This window comes from Phoxinus phoxinus (assembly GCF_949152265.1).
Source record: "Phoxinus phoxinus genome assembly, chromosome: 6".
Lineage (NCBI taxonomy): Eukaryota > Metazoa > Chordata > Actinopteri > Cypriniformes > Leuciscidae > Phoxinus > Phoxinus phoxinus.
This window is the reverse complement of record NC_136881.1, coordinates 34,509,932-34,519,961: the sequence shown is the minus strand read 5'-3', so window position 1 is coordinate 34,519,961 and position 10,030 is coordinate 34,509,932. Positions and strand designations below refer to the sequence as shown.

At 35.6% G+C, this 10,030-nt stretch overlaps 1 long non-coding RNA gene across 2 annotated transcripts; it reads left to right on the top strand.

The window, feature by feature from the left end:
* The first annotated feature begins 2,265 nt into the window (after window positions 1-2,265).
* Window positions 2,266-5,818, top strand: LOC307000926. 2 transcript variants are annotated; one of them, XR_013798131.1, is made up of 5 exons: window positions 2,266-2,316; window positions 3,027-3,128; window positions 3,887-4,008; window positions 4,151-4,266; window positions 5,365-5,818. It is a non-coding gene; the product is annotated as an uncharacterized lncRNA (long non-coding RNA). The 2 variants fall into 2 exon arrangements; XR_013798132.1 differs by lacking the exon at window positions 2,266-2,316 and having other exon boundaries at window positions 2,414-3,128.
* Window positions 5,819-10,030: the final 4,212 nt, after the last annotated feature.

Here is a 10,030-nt window from a genome sequence, read left to right as displayed (position 1 = left end):
ATTGTGATTTTCATTTTCTCTCTTCTTCCGCTCTCCCAGCATTTCTTTCATTTTTTTAGGAGGTGTGTTTGATAGTATGTTCACACAGACTCTCACATCCTCATTAAAATTGCCAGTGTGTTTCAAAGGAGTCTGGTTGCTGTTCGAAAAGGCAAAGCTCTGTAAAAGAACCGCCCTCCAATTGCAACCGAAAGTTTTTATTTTCATCCCTTCATTCTTATTTCAGTGTATTCCCCTCCGGTTATCTGCTTCTTTCTCCCCCTCCAATTATAAGCTTTAGATCCAATCAGCTTGTACTTATTACTGTGGAGAGAAATATTGCTCCCAACTCTTTTGGAAAGTTTCCTTTTCATTGGGAAGATGTGCAATCCATCCCACTATAACTATCACTTAAGTTTGTTCTGGTTGTGCAATTTGTTTTAAAATGTTCCATTACCTTTATGCATTAGATGTTCATTATTTTACTTATTGATAGTTTAGGAGTAATTGAAGTAAAATTGGTTTTGTTAATGAGTTTATACAGGCACTATTAAAAGAGTATAGGGTTTACATTAAGTGGAAGTTCGTTCTAGGACTCGGCATCAGAACAAACTTCAAAATAATCGTGCAACTTGTTGGACATGAATGATAACCCAAATCATACAATTTGTCGAGGAGTTATGTACAAAGTGACAAAGTGTCAAAGCAAAACACAAAACAAAACAAACAGAAGAAAAAACACAACAAAACATTAAAAAGAAAAGAAAAGAAAACAGATCAAAACACACACAAAAAACATAACAAAACACACATTACAAAAACAAATCAAAACAAACAGAACAGAACAGACACAAAACAAAACACAAAATAACAGAATCAAAATGAACTAAAAAACAAACAAAACAGAACAGAAACGACACAATAAAGAACACAAAAACAAAGCAAAACAAAACAACAACAACAACAACAAAACAAACAGACAAGACTGATTTGGGCTCTTTTGATTTGGGCCAGTAAGTAACCATCTAATAACCTCCAATAAACCACCCTTATAATAGCATGGCTTATTACATGGCTTGGCTGAATTCTAATGTGCGGTCTGTTATTTCTTGATAAAAGACCGCTGCCATTAAAAACAGCGTTGCCATGGAAGCAGGATTCTAACCGAACGGACTATTTTCTTTAGAGGAAGCAATACAATCGGTTTTAAATCAATAAATCCCTTTTGAAAGCCACACCGCGGAACTTTTGCGGAACTTTTGCGGAACTTTCACGTCTAGCGCCCCTAGAGGCCACAAGCGCCGCAGCACTGTCGCAAAAGTCTAGAAGACTATCCACTTAATAAATGGACGACCGTAAAGCGATACGTTCTCCAGGTCACATGACCTGGCCAACGACGGTCCGTCTTCTCCAAACTTACATAGGCGGTATTTCAAGAGGGCAGCCCCGCTCGGAGCATTAATAGTGTCAAACGCTGTATATTGGCCTGAGGAATCATTTAAAATAACTTCTATGTGTCAACTCTTTAGGTCACAAAGTCCACGGTGTGGCTTTAAATCAATATTTTGTGTCAAATTATTGATTTATTTGGTAGGTAGCCATGTAATAAGCGGGACAATGTACAGCGAAGCGGTTGTTATAGCGAATACAACCCCTTCATTATCATTAATCCCTTACATAACAACATAGTAAAAACGACTAAGCATACCTTACAAAACCCATAGCAACTCCATAGCAACCACCCACAAGCATGTGACGTCCAAAATCAAGGATGAGCATGCACCGTTTGCAGTTTTGAAAATGTATTAATAGTAATCCAACATGATTTAGTGGTTTGTTCTAATTCCAGAGCATTTCACAGCACAGTGATATATTAGTATTTGCAGCCAACAGAAAACAAGACGTGCTCTGAGTGCCATGACAACAGAAAAGTGGCATTAAACAACCCAGTCTCACGGCAGTTCGTGATATGGTCACGTAATTTAATCTATTGATTCGTGGCACGGGCACGTTTATTTCGTTATTTTCGTAATTCCAGCACGTTTTTTAAAACTAATGTATTTCAATGGGAAGCATCTTTCGTGATCAAAGCACGATTCTATCTGCCTATGGCTGCAGTAGAGAAGCTGTTTAATCAACATTTATTCACGAGATCTTATCATGGTTTATGTATTTATTTTAATTATATTATTTCGTTCTTATTGCCAGGGAAGCTGGATTGCTTTGCTGTTTATTGATATTTAAAAAAAATATTTTATTAGTAGGAAATCGCGCTAAGGAAGTCTCATTCCGAACACCTCGCGATATTTGGCATCAGTTCACGTGTGCCAGATGTTGGTAAGTAGTCGTAAATACGCTGTCCTAATAATGTTTGATATAATCTATTTTCTGTGTGTCGAAATTAATCACATTAGCTCAAGTTCAGTCACTGCATTATATCTGTCATCTCAACGGAGGCTTTGCGTTTCATTGCTTTCTATGAAAATGGTTTCTATGGTGATTAAACACTGTCTGTCACGTGATGTGCTATACAGTAGGCCTAGAGTAGACCTTCAATCAGTTAATCATATTCATATCAGGTTTTTAAGTTGTACAATTAGTTCCAAAGTTGTATATGTAGTAGAAGCACAGTAAAAACAACACCATGCTTTTACCACAGTAACATTAGTTTTACTGTGATAAGTGTAGTAAAAAGACAGTAATCACACAACTTACCATGCTTTTACCACACTATTGGTAGTTTTAATGTGGTACTTATTGTAAATGCACAGTAACCACAACACTAACCATGCTTTTACCTCAGTAACCTCAGTTTTACTGTGATGGGTAGTAAAGGACAGCAATCACAAAACTTACCATGCTTTTACCTCAGTATTGGTAGTTTTAAAGTGATAATTGTTGTAAATTATGCATATTAACCACAACACCTACCATGCTTTTAATGCTTAATAATGTAACATCCAATATTTGTAAGGAAATTCAGTACTTTTTCCTTTAAATAATCCTATATATTATACATAATGATATTTTATTTTCTCTGTTTTCAGCTGAAAAGACCAAAAGGGCCTTTCGAACTCAGTCAGCCCATTATTGTTTGAGGACAAGTAAACGGAGGAGACGGACCGCTGCAAAGACAAATATTCGCAATGGTACGTATGTGTTGGTTTTAACCCTAAATCAAACATTTTATCAAGCATTTGTTGTTTCTTAAACCTGTTCTTACAAAACCCATAGCCCAATCAGTATGAACAGTCTCAAAGTCTTAATAATTCACAAGATTTAACAAGTTGTCAAATTCGTACAATACTAGTACATATTTGTATACTCGTACATAATCCTGCAGCTTTTGCTCCTAGTGCTCATTGGCTACTGCCTCAATTCCTGTACATATTTATCGCGATATTTGTAAATCAGTTGCGCCCCTTCTTGGATAGTAGTCTGATGTCCCACACACTGTCAGAAAGTTTATATTAATTGCATTGTGTATTCATTAAAATTATTACAAATTAGTCCCTGTCTGTTGTGTTCATGTTCCAATGTCCAATGATACATGATGTCTCTCCACACCTCATAACCTACCTCTGTTTGCAAGAGTGGAAAAGCTAATCTGACTTGTCACATGACATCAGATACGCGATTATTTTGTCGTAATCAGATCAGTTACACTACTGATAACTGTCCCGTTTGCATATAAATCATGTTATTTTTAAACGAGTTCATATGATTATTGCGTGCTATTAAAGACATACTTTTATTCATAGAAATGCCCACATATCAGTGAATGTATAACATAAAAATGCTTTTAACATTTAATTATGCAACACTCTTTACAGAAATATATCCTACAGTTGTATAACTGACTGCTTGCATGTAATGTAATAAAATTACCTTCCTTTCTGTATTGCAGGATTACTTTGTCCTTTTTTTTAGATCTCTACAACATCAAACTCAACAGCTCTTTTAAGAGCCAACCCTCACAAGAGCTACTAGTGAGTCGCAGCGGATCTTGCCGAGATCAGCCCTTCCCAGGTAAAGTTTCTAGAACATTTCAATCAGTATTTACTCATCAAATGCTCTCTCCTGAATCGTAAGGTAAATTATAACTGTCTTAATTTATGTTTCAAGAACAATAGTAATTGCACGAGTAAGTAGATACTTTCTTGTTTTACAGCAGAGAAGGAAGACCAGTCCTTAAATCAACACAAGCTAATCGAATAAGTCCTTTGTTTCGGGTGAGGAAGGAACATCTGGTGCCCAAAGAAGACAGAAAGGTGCGCAAATCCATTGGTATGTCTTGTATTGAAACAATGCTGTAATATGTAGTACATAATTTGATGTTGACAATTTTACATTGTACAGGTTACAGGAAGCTCTTGAAACAAGTGACAGAAGAGTATGTTGTCTTGAAAAAAATCAAGCATCACTTGCAAAGGCAAAAGAGACCATGCCTTTCTTAAAGATATTTTAAAATAGGTTGCTGTTGATATGGGTAAAACATTTTTTGTTCAGTACTTAGCTTATATAATGTGCTGAAATATTATATATATAAATATATATATATATATACACTCTCAACCTTAAAAAGGAGAACGCAAAAGGGCCAGAGTTGCCCGTTCCTGATTTAAATTTAAAAAAGCAGCAGTCAGTACATTATATAATATACACATTGATTTATTTTACACACATATATATATATAAAATAAATCAATGTGTATATTATATAATGTACTGACTGCTGCTTTGTAAATTTAAATCAGGAACGGGCAACTCTGGCCCTTTTGCGTTCTCCTTTTTGAGGTTGAGAGTTTACCTCCAACCCTAATTGAGCACATATGAAAGTCTTCAGCTTTACTTATAGACAATAGGCAGGAGGGTTTGAGGTTGGAGCTAAATCTGCAGGACAGTGGACGCTAAGGGCCAGAGTAGCCCATCACTGCTTAATATATCGCAGAACATAGGCCCCGTTTATACGAAGTGAAGACACCGATATTTCCCTGCGGTTTGGCCTCTCATTTACACGAAAACCCAGTTTTTATCACAGAAAACGATTATTTCTAAAAACTCCGGCCAAAGTGGAGATTTTGGAAAACTTTGTTTGCACGTTTGCATGTAAACTGAGAAAAACTGAGTTTTAGGCAGCGACGTCACAATATGAGACTATTTTCGGGATTCTGATTGGCTTAACGTGGGCTTGAGCTTCTCGTTACACTGCCACCTACAGGTTTGACACGGGTTCGTGTGCACGATGTTATTTTTGAAAACAAAGAGGGGTGAAATGTCCGTTTATGAAAATAGCCATCCACGTGTAAACGTAGCCATAAGCTGACCTGACTGTCCATTAAACAACTTAATTTGTATTGTTTGTGTTTTTTGCTTTACTTTCAGACCAGGACTGGAGAACGCCTGACAATGGGATGTTGAGACTTCTTCCTCTGGTTGAGAAAAAGCTACACCACATCAGTGATCACATCTTCTGTTCTTCTGTTGTACTGTAGGGTACACCTGAACAAACTGTTTAGACGAGGAAGAAGAACATGAACATGATCGAGACGTGTACAGGGAAGAGCAAGAAACCAGTTTAGTGATAATGAATCATTATTTTCCAACACAATATCAAATCTGTTTTCTGTATCATAGGTGACTGAATATGATTCTCTGGCACTCATTTTGTGGCTCAGCAGCTGTGAATGGATTAATATGATGTTAATGTATTTTTGAAGACACATTTTTATTTATCTTGAATCTCATTGTCTTTATGCTACTTTATCAACTTTATGCTGTGTCCTCCAATAAAGTGTTGTGTAATAAAGTATGGTGAATATTGTTTATTGAAAGTGGTGTTTGGTACAGTAAATAAAAACAATATTTGAGAAATTTTAATTTCTTATTTCTTTAGTTTAGTTCATAATTTAAAAACAACTACATATAATTAATTACCATGATTCTTTTTCTTAGGACATACACATTTAGATCTGGTTAATGATATTTGGGACAAAAGTTGCAACAAAACAATGCAACAAAAGTTGCACATACTTGCATGTATAAGCTGCAACTGCAATGTTTGCAGTGAAATAAAGGGAAGCTATGTGAATAACAAGAGGCTGCAGTGGCTATCTTGCTATAAACACTTCAAGCATAATTGAAGATGATCCATGTTGATCATTCTAGTACATCTACTACTGCATTTAAAATGAAAGCATAGACGTTACTGATGTCAGGCATATAAGCAGCAATCAGAAGGGGTGAAAGGGAAATGTAGGCACTGTTTTGTTTTGTTTGTTTTACTGAATGGTGCATTATCCCTGTGTAATAGTGTGTGTAGATCTGTGTAGATTGTACTGCACTTCCACCCCCAAGGGCCCCCCAGAAGAGCAAAAAACTGCACATTTCAAATGGCTGTAACTCACAGTCCGGTTAGTGTATCAAAGAGAAAATCGGCAGGACAACTGCTTATGCTATGTTTACTAAATAATGTTGGGCCCAGTTTTCTGACATATATGGAAAGCTGGCATAAAGGTTATTTTTAAAGTGCTCACAGTAAATGATCAAATTTCAGCCTGTCCCTCATATATGTCATAAAGGTTTGCACAATGAACACATTTAGATATCCAGTTGTCCATTAAAGATATTATGTATTTAACATTTATTGTTTCATTACTAAACGTTTTAAACTACATTACCCACAAATCTCTGTCATGCTATCAATGGAACAGGAAGCATTGTCCTGTAGTTCATTGAAATGTGCAGCCATGCTTAGGGTTAGGGTGGGGATCTCAGTAAAGGAGCAATTTCTCACAAAACAGAGACACTTTATCATTAACTTTATGTATAACTAACGCAATAATAACACCAAAACATACTTTGTAACATGAAGCGCCGTTTTATATGGGTTAAACGATAGTCCAATCACAGCGAGTTCTGCGATAAAGTCACAGCCAATAACAATCCAGCTGTACAGATGCGTCACACTTACTTGCCCATTTATGGTAAATGATGACAGATCTCTTCTGGTTCCGGCTACAGGGATAGATACCTTAAATATTTCATATTTAAACCCAAACAATATTTGGGCTGTAATGTATTAATTCTAATTAAATTATAAAACTCACATTAAAAAACAAAAGACTCCTTTGTGTGGTTACCATCCAAAAACGAGATCACATGATCAATGACACAAATGTTTTTATTTGATTAGACTAATTCATAAATACATTTGAAAGATAAACTTTTTTCTAAGCAGTGGCCTACAGCAGGGGTAGTTTTGCAGTATTTTAATTAAAGATAATTACATATACTAAAGTGCTTCTAACATTTACAGTGTATGTATAGTATATCAAAGGTATATCAATTATATTCAAATAAATGTAACAAAATCACAATGAATGCACACAATTTTGAAAGCATATTCCAATATTTAATGTCAAACTGTTTAAAGACAAATGTAGTGTCAAACCTACTGCACAACAGTATAAAAATAAGTTAATTATATAAAAAAAAAACAGGTATAAGATACAGGGGCAATCTATTATAGGGACATATACAGTAACGTTAAAACAAATTGCTATGATGAAGTTATATTTTTACAAACCAAGAGATGAGATTCAACTTTGTTATGTGAAAATATATTTGTTTCTTCGCCCTAAAGAACAAATAGGCAAAAACGTAAGCACAACGTTTTACATTCTCACCTTTAATTCTATATCCTTGTGATTATTGGTCACTTTTATTGTCACTAAAAGAAAGGCAACTTAAAATAGTTAATGATTATAAACGTCAGTAAGAAAATGCTTCAATAAAATACATTCACGGGTATATTACATTTACATTAACCAGGTAGTGATGTAATGATGATACCATAGATGTAGTTATGGTGGACATTTACTATAGTGACCACTGTAATAAAAGGTTTAATGAAGCTAAATGTAAGACATTAAGTCCATCTAAATGTAAAGGTAACAAACTCAGAATAATGTCCATTATGTCAAGTGTCTCATTTCTGTAATATTCTTTCAGCACCAATAAGATTTCCATAAATATGGATTGTTTTCTAAAGGTTTTCCTGAACACTCTCACTATCTTCAATTGTTCGGACAAACACCTGCTATACACTTGCAGAAATATACATGTGTCTATTGCATCATGAAGTCACTGCATGACTAGAACTAATGGATGGCAATGAATATGTCCTTTAGCAAAACACCTGATGCGCACTGACACTTCTTTGATGAAGGCATTAGGCAGACATCAAGCACAGTTTATGAAGCTGAAAAGAGAAAACAAAATGCTTTAACAATATGGAAAAAAGATAAATCACTATTTTCAATATTGGTTCTGCATATATCAAAGAGATCCTGAGGAGGAGTGGGACTTCACATGAAGACTTTCAGAAACTGTGACAGAGCAAAGGGTGCACCTCGCTGGACACATCCGACGCATGCCCAAACAACACCACCCAAAGACAGTGATGAAGTGGACACCACCAGGAGGATGCAGGAGACCGGGAAGACCAAGGAAGACATGGAGACAGATGTTTCACGAAGACCTGAACAATGTCAGTGTCCGATGGGAAGATGCGGAGAACTTGGCCACGGATCGAATACGTTGGAGGACACTTGTTGCCCAATGTGCCCAGCACAGGACTTGATGATGATGTTGGGAGTTTATCCATAACTGTGGGATATATTTCTGTAAAGAGTGTTGCATAATTAAATGTTAAAAGCATTTTTATGTTATACGTTCACTGATATGTGGGCATTTCTATGAATAAAAGTATGTCTTTAATAGCAAGCAATAATCATATGAACTCGTTTAAAAATAACATGATTTATATGCAAACGGGACAGTTATCAGCAGTGTAACTGATCTGATTACGACAAAATAATCGCGTATCTGATGTCATGTGACAAGTCAGATTAGCTTTTCCACTCTTGCAAACAGAGGTAGGTTATGAGGTGTGGAGAGACATCATGTATCATTGGACATTGGAACATGAACACAACAGACAGGGACTAATTTGTAATAATTTTAATGAATACACAATGCAATTAATATAAACTTTCTGACAGTGTGTGGGACATCAGACTACTATCCAAGAAGGGGCGCAACTGATTTACAAATATCGCGATAAATATGTACAGGAATTGAGGCAGTAGCCAATGAGCACTAGGAGCAAAAGCTGCAGGATTATGTACGAGTATACAAATATGTACTAGTATTGTACGAATTTGACAACTTGTTAAATCTTGTGAATTATTAAGACTTTGAGACTGTTCATACTGATTGGGCTATGGGTTTTGTAAGAACAGGTTTAAGAAACAACAAATGCTTGATAAAATGTTTGATTTAGGGTTAAAACCAACACATACGTACCATCCGTCTCCTCCGTTTACTTGTCCTCAAACAATAATGGGCTGACTGAGTTCGAAAGGCCCTTTTGGTCTTTTCAGCTGAAAACAGAGAAAATAAAATATCATTATGTATAATATATAGGATTATTTAAAGGAAAAAGTACTGATTTTCCTTACAAATATTGGATGTTACATTATTAAGCATTAAAAGCATGGTAGGTGTTGTGGTTAATATGCATAATTTACAACAATTATCACTTTAAAACTACCAATACTGAGGTAAAAGCATGGTAAGTTTTTGTGATTGCTGTCCTTTACTACCCATCACAGTAAAACTGAGGTTACTGAGGTAAAAGCATGGTTAGTGTTGTGGTTACTGTGCATTTACAATAAGTACCACATTAAAACTACCAATAGTGTGGTAAAAGCATGGTAAGTTGTGTGATTACTGTCTTTTTACTACACTTATCACAGTAAAACTAATGTTACTGTGGTAAAAGCATGGTGTTGTTTTTACTGTGCTTCTACTACATATACAACTTTGGAACTAATTGTACAACTTAAAAACCTGATATGAATATGATTAACTGATTGAAGGTCTACTCTAGGCCTACTGTATAGCACATCACGTGACAGACAGTGTTTAATCACCATAGAAACCATTTTCATAGAAAGCAATGAAACGCAAAGCCTCCGTTGAGATG